The sequence below is a fragment of the Nansenia antarctica genome, assembly GCF_963989245.1.
Source record: "Nansenia antarctica genome assembly, chromosome: 6".
Classification (NCBI taxonomy): Eukaryota; Metazoa; Chordata; class Actinopteri; order Argentiniformes; family Microstomatidae; genus Nansenia; species Nansenia antarctica.
Window position 1 is genome coordinate 70,921,072 of NC_137676.1, and position 7,500 is coordinate 70,928,571.

Consider the following 7,500-nt stretch of genomic DNA (forward strand, 5'->3'; position numbering starts at 1 on the left):
CTCGTCAGGGGAGGCTGGGGGAGGTAGAAATGGGAGGTCGAGCTCATTGTGATGCATGGGGTGGAATGGTATCAAACACGCCTGGTAGCCTCCCCTAATGTGTCTGTATAGGGTGGTATGAGGGGTCGTGACGTGTATAGGTTTCTATGAGGGGTCGTGACAAGTTTATAATGCCTAATTGAACATCGGAGACATGACAGAAGGTACCATGAATGCGTGTATCCACAGGAAGTTCAAGGGAAGTGCTTCCTGCCAAAACCCCGACAGTAAGAGAGAGAGAGAGAGAGAGAGAGAGAGAGAGAGAGAGAAAGAGAGAGAGAGAGAGAGAAAGAGAAAGAGAGAGAGAGAGAGCTGGAGCGTGCCGTGTAATGAGCTTTGGAGAGAAGCCAAGACAGAGACAGAGACAGAGAGAGAGAAAGAGAGAAAGAGAGAGAGCCAACAAACCTTAAAAAAAAAAGAAAGAAAAGAAAAACTGGAGCAAAAATATCACCACAAATTGGGAGCATACATAATTTAATTACCTGTATTAAAATCCTCCAGGACTTCTAAGGCCTTGGCAACACATGTGAAGAAAATAAAAGAAAGCAGCCCCCCCCCCAAACCCAAGTAGCATCCCCAGGTAGCATCTGGAGAAGATAACGGTCCAATCAGAGCCTCCGATGATTGAACACATGTGAGGCCCGGAGGTGACCAACAGCCAATTACACTGATGGGTTGTTAGCAGATATCACTTAGCTCCACCCCCGCCCCCCTCCTCTCTCTCCCCCGCAACCTCGAATATTGAACCTTGCTTGCTGTGTTACCAATATCCACACGCCTAGCCCACAGCTGAAACGAAGCCGTTGATTGGCCAATGTGATATTGAAGCCCAAAGCTTCAAGTTTCAAGTTTATTATTGTATATCTTATTATAGCTTTTATTTAAGCGTTATGGGACGAGAAGCTGTGGTATATCGTGGATATCGGCACAGCTAGCGGGGTGGTTAGGCACGAAGCGAAGCGAGTATATATATATATGATAGCTTATCATAGCTTTGTACAGTTATTGCACAATCATTGTTACCACGTGTGTAAAGACACAGAGGGGAATCGAACCGTTCAAGGGCCGGCGCCATAGCAACTAAAGCATCGTTTGACTGAACATTCCGATGTCAGTTGTGTTGAGCTTGGCTAAGCATCATTTGACGGAACATTCCGATGTCAGTCTGGTTGCGTTCGGTTGTTAATAAAGTTGAATAAAACTTCCAAAAGGTGCACCACAAGATGGCCGCCTAGGGTACACCCCACCATGGAATGATTTGATTTGAACGGGCGTGACTGTTCTACTCATTCTATCTCTATGTCCAGTTCTGTTGCTAATGCAGGGCCCTAATGCACTCCCCTATGGCTGTTAGCAGAGCCGGCTAATGGCTGTGGGTTCAGGTGGAGCCAGAGCCTGCGGGGGGGTGAACGTTATCAGATCAGCCTGGAACTCTTTTTCCTGCGTGCCGTGTTGTTCTTCGGGGCAACTCAATAATGTCGCAACATTACACAGGGATCACTATGCACTACGGGGCTCTCTCTCTCTCTCTCTCTCTCTCTCTCTCTCTCTCTCTCTCTCTCTCTCTCTCTCTCTCTCTCTCTCTCATAGATGCAGAGGCAGAAACACACACCCAGATGCCAAGCCAGCACACACACACACATGCACGCACACACACACAAACACACGCACACACACCTACACACACACACACACACAAAAGGCAGGCAACTCAATAAGGCGGGAACATTAAGGAGGTGTCAGGTTGCTGTTTCCATCTGCTTGGTGGAGGCGTCTGATAGTGGGATTATTTAATCTGCGCGTCACCTGAAACGGCAGGGCCTATTTACCCAGACGTAATTGAATGTTACCGGGGGGAAACCGACTTGGCTGTCTTGGAGGAGGACTGATGCCAGGAGTTGTACTTTGATACGCGTCGTCTGAAGTGGATGTGGGAGAGTGAGAAACGATGTCGTCAAGATCACCATGGTGAACACGCAACAGGAACATGTGAAATTGTGTGTCCCCTTTTCTAGTGTCTACGAGCCACCTGAGATGAATACTCGTATAGTATAGTATGTGTATAGGGTATGGTAGTGTGTTCCTTCACACCCAGTGCTTCATATGACTATTATGGTTACTATTATAGGACTAGGGGCCGGTTTCAGAGACAAGGCTTAAGCCTAGTCCTGGACTAAATCACACTTTCAATGTAAAATCTCCATTGAAGATGCTTTTTAGTCCAGGATTAGGCTTAAGCCTTGTCTGTGAAACTGGCCCTAGGACTATTAAATAACTATTATAGGACAAGGATTGGGACTAGGACTATTGTAGGCCTTTATGGAACTATTAAAGGACTATAATAGGACTATAATAGGACTATTATGGGACTATTGTAGGACTATCCTAATATCCTATAATAATACATTAGATTTATATAGCGCTTTTCTAGACACTCAAAGACGCTTTACAAACTGAAAAGATCGAGTAGAGAATAGATAAAAGAAAGTATAGGGGTCTAATTCATTTTTAGATTACTAAATCTAAATCGAAGCGTCTTTGTAGGACAATCTACTCTGTATACTGCCCCTGTTGTATGACATGTGCTATACAAATAAACTCGCCTTGCCTCTCAACCCTCTCGGTTTTTATGTCATGACAGCAATAATTGTACAGAAGACCAGAGAGTAAACCATGTTATTTGTAATTCCAGTCCTCAACGCGTTTGACGTAATGCAGATGACTTCAGCCCAATCGAAAAACCTCTCAAACCAAACCTCTCAAACCAGAGGACAGGCTCATCGGGATGCATGGAGGGACTGAGTGTTTGATACTCTCCCCCATCGCGCCCCGGGCCTGACAATGAGCTTGTCCTGTGCTGTCTGCCCCCGCCGCCCCCCCTGCTGTCAGCACAGAGCCAGAGGTCACGGGGTCACAGTGGGAGCTGTCATCATCCTGTCATCCTAGCCTGTCCCTGCTACATTTTCATCCATCCATCCTTCCTTCCTTCCTTCCTGTCTGTCTGTCTTCCTGCCGTCACAGTCGCTCGATCATTCCTCACATTTTCCGCCCTTACCCAGTGTCTCGTGTGCGTGTGTGTGCGTGCATGCGTGTGTGTGTGTGTGTGTGTGTGTGTGTGTGTGTGTGTGTGCGTGTGCGTGTGTGTGAGAACATGCTCCTCCCACTGTGTCTCTCCAATGCAAAGGTAGTTGGTTCGAAGTCCCACTGGGCCCATATGTACAAAACAACTTTACTCACTTCGGAAAAAACATTCTGCTTAAAGGCATACGGTGTATATTAAACTGATGAATGCGCGGCAGTATAGACGTATAGATGAATAGTATAGGTGTGCGCTTGTTAAGATCACATCAAAGAATCCAGCAAGCTCTGGTACTTCAAACGATCCCTCAAAAAGCCCATCCTTTTAAACTTGCTTTTAATCTTCAACTACTCATATTGTTGTTGTTTTTACTGACTGTGCTTTTGTTTCATTTTTGATGTATCCATCTATTCTTGTTCTCTCCATGGGATGTAGTCTCTTTGTGTACTGAGAAAAGCTCCAGACAAAACAATTATTATTATTATATTTATTATTATTAAAATGAGTAGTATAGATATAAGTAGTATATCGTCACCTTCTTAAAATAATTGTAAAAGTCATATTTTCAAGTTTTGCGAAAAACAGAATAAACTGAACCAAATCTAGAACACATGATATTCAAGCAAAAACAAGAACTCCTCAAAAAAGTGACTTAAGCCATCGTTAAGAAGGTAACGATATGACTAGTAGTATAGATTTACACTCCCCGGCCACTTCATTAGGTACACCCTGTATACATACGTATATAGGGTTAGGTTAGGTTTATATACCCTACATATATGTTCAATTTTTCTCCGATTTCAATGTATGACACATCATTTTAAAGCTTACAATCTGTAGTTTAAGCACATGTAAAACTGAAAAATGACTTTGGCTACTGGTTGCACTTTTCACCAGCAGCTGTCACATAGTATGTATGAGTAATCACTGTAGGGGCCATACTGTATATGTATAGGGTTAGGTTAGGTTTATATACCGTACCCTACATACAGTATATAGTATAAATATATACATATATAGTATGAGTACTTACTGCAGGTACACCCTGTATGTATAGGGTTAGGTTAGGTATACAGTATATACCCTACATACACTATATAGTATAATATGCTGGGTGCTGGTAGGCAAACTGGTAGTAGTCGCTCTATGAGTCGAGGGCTGCAAGGGACTTTTCCTGGATGCACAGTGTACAGGTTTCTACCCTTGCCTGCTTGCGTGTTCTGTCATCATGTGAAGCGCATCACATCTTGTGAGAAATGCGCTATACAAATAAAACTTGATTTGATTTGATTTGATATATAAATATATGGTATGTTTGAGTGCTCACTGTAAGGCACACACTCGTATAGGGTTAGGTTTATATACCCTACATATATAGTATACGTATGTAGTATGTAGTATGTAGTATGTAGTATGTAGTATGTAGTACTCACTGTAGGGCACACACTCGTACTGCACCTCCAGGTACTTGTAGGTCCCGGGGCAGGGGTCTGGGAACACGTCCGGCCCCGCCACCACGGCACACTGGGTCCTGTTGTTACACCTGGAGACACACGGTACACGTTAACACAGCACACACACACACACACACACAGCACACACACACACACACACACACACACACACATACACATACACATACACATACACATACACATACACATACACATACACATACACATACACATACACATACACATACACATACGCACGCACGCACGCACGCACAGTAAGTGTACAAGCATACACACACAGCAAGTACAAGCATACACACACTCACACACACACACACATGCACCCACACACACACGGACGCACACACAGAGGCAGACGCACACACACTTTGTATCCAATAAACAAAAGCAAACTGACAGGAGGCATTGTCATGAAGCCCTTGCATAAACAACTAGCTCATATGATATTTCCCTACACACACAAACACACACACACACACACACACACACACACACACGCACACACACACACACGGGCGCACACACACACACACACACACACACACAGACGGGCGCACACGCGCACACACACACACACACACACCCCACACACACACACACACACACACACACACACACAGACAGGTTTCCATCCACATTAGCGTTGAATAATAACAGTGTGTGGAGGAGGAAAGGACAACAAGCTGAAGGGAAGCCCATTGTGCCCTCCAGACACAGGTAATTAATTCCCATTATCAAGGGGCCTCGGCCGACCACACACACACACACACACACACACACACACACACACACACTCACACACACACCAGAGTAAGTACTTTCCACTGTCATTAACACCGGTTTATGTCAGCAGAGGGTGCGTGTGTGTGGGTGCGCGTGTGTGGGTGGGGACGGGGAGAGGTGCGTGTGTGCTTGTGTGTGAGGTGCGGGTGCGTGTGTGTGTGTGGGGGGGGATGTGTGTGTGTGTGTGTGAGGTGCGGGCGCGTGTGTGTGAAGTGCGTGTGTGTGTGTGTGTGTGTGGGGGCGGGGGGGGTGCGCGTGTGGAGGGGGGGGGGTGGAGGGGGGGGGGGGTGCGTGTGTTTGTGTGAGGTGCAGGCGCGTGTGCGTGTGCGTGTGCGTGTGTGTGTGTGTGTGTGTGGTATGAGCTAGCTGTTTACGTGGGGGTTTCGTTAATTAAACATCTAGGACACCCTCCTGTGAACCTCGTAAACCAGTACAGGAAATGTAATATCATAAACCCCGCCTCTAAAGCCACACACACACACACACACACACACACAAAAACATGCACCCATACACACACACGCACACGCACACACAGACACACACACACACACACACACAAATACATGCACCCATACACACACACGTGCACACGCACACAGTTATAAAAAAATAGGTTTCTTTATGTCTCCCTTAAGGTGAGGTGCCACAAAGTCCTTTATAGAACCGTTTACAAGGCGGCGATATCAACGCCATCAAAGAGGTGCCATTTCTATCCTGTCGGCCTGTCTGCTTGACACACACGCGCACACGCAGACTTCCGCAATATCTTCCCCCTCATCTCGATATGACTTCCTGCTTTAAGGTTGAATGAAGAAAATAATATTTTTTCTGATGAAATAAGGGATAGAGAACTCCTACTGGGGCTATTTCTGACACTGAATAGCAATTTCCTCCTCCCTCATATGAATATCTAAATATTCCTTCTCTCTCTCCATTCCTCCCACCCACCCTCCCTCCTTCCATCTCTCCCTCTCCCTCCACCCGTCAGAACCACCACGACATTTAAATGAAGGCCAGCGAGCTTCTAGCAGTGAGAATACCTAATGACAACTCCAACCTCCCTTAGTCCAACTCCTCCATGTAACAACCTGTGTTTAACATAACGGCGTATCACACATACATCAGACATACAGTACGTGGACACTAATCTACTTCGATATTAGCATACCGTAGCTAAGCTTACTGAACAGCCACATCCGTGTACTGTGGGGACGTGTGTGTGCTTACTGTGGCGCTAGTGTCAGAAGACACTGCTGGCTAGGCGCCGTCGAAAGGTGTTTAAATGTAACGAATGGAATGGTCGAATGGTCGGAATGGTCTTTATTATTGTCATTGCTATAGTACAGGTACCAAACAACGAAATTTAGGAGGGGTGGCTCCCATGGTGCTAGGAAAGAAAAAAAAGAAAAAAAAACACAAGAAGGGAAAGGAGCTGGTTTACATAAATAAAGGCTATGTACACTATCCACTATACTATACTGTACAGATAGACGACTAGGGTTGTCATATTGCACATAGTGTTATTGCACATTAATTTAAAGTGTCGCAGTTTGCAGGCTTGAAATGTACATATTTGTGCCTCAGCACTACACCTGTTTTTTTCAGTCCAGCAGCTGCCATCAATCCGTCCAGACTGTCCAGGGCCCAGAATTAAAATTAAAATGTATTAATTAATTAATTAGAACCTAGGTCTTTGCTGTGTTCAGGGCCTGGATGGCCCTGGGGGAATATGGGGGAATATGAACATCTTAAGCTTAACACTAGAACAGCCGTGCCCATCTTGACAACGGGAATCTGCTATTTACACACAAAGAGCGCTAGTTGGCTGCCTTGTAAATTAGCCTGCCTCCAACACAGAAAAACGGCAAAATAGCTTTATACTTATATATTTATACTTTATCCTTGAACATGTAAGGATACCGGGAGGTAGAACGCACATATCTAGGAAAAGCCATGAAAGGAGGATCCTGAAATTTGATCGAGTGCAAAGATGTTTTACTGACTTGGTCACCCATGGGTGTTCTAGTGTTAAATCTTGGTGCACACATCATATAAGGTGTGTTGTAATCATGGTTTCCGCCCAGACCTTCTCTAAGTCTCCTCTTTCCTTGCCTTTGTCTC

At 45.2% G+C, this 7,500-nt stretch overlaps 1 pseudogene across 1 annotated transcript in view; it reads right to left on the reverse strand.

The window, feature by feature from the left end:
* Window positions 1-7,500, reverse strand: part of LOC308160910 (adhesion G protein-coupled receptor L3-like) — a 116,989-nt pseudogene that overhangs the window by 67,926 nt on the left and 41,563 nt on the right. Inside the window, exon 4 of the transcript in view lies at window positions 4,552-4,661. The product of the transcript in view is annotated as an adhesion G protein-coupled receptor L3-like (transcript). The remainder of the gene's footprint in view (window positions 1-4,551; window positions 4,662-7,500) is intronic.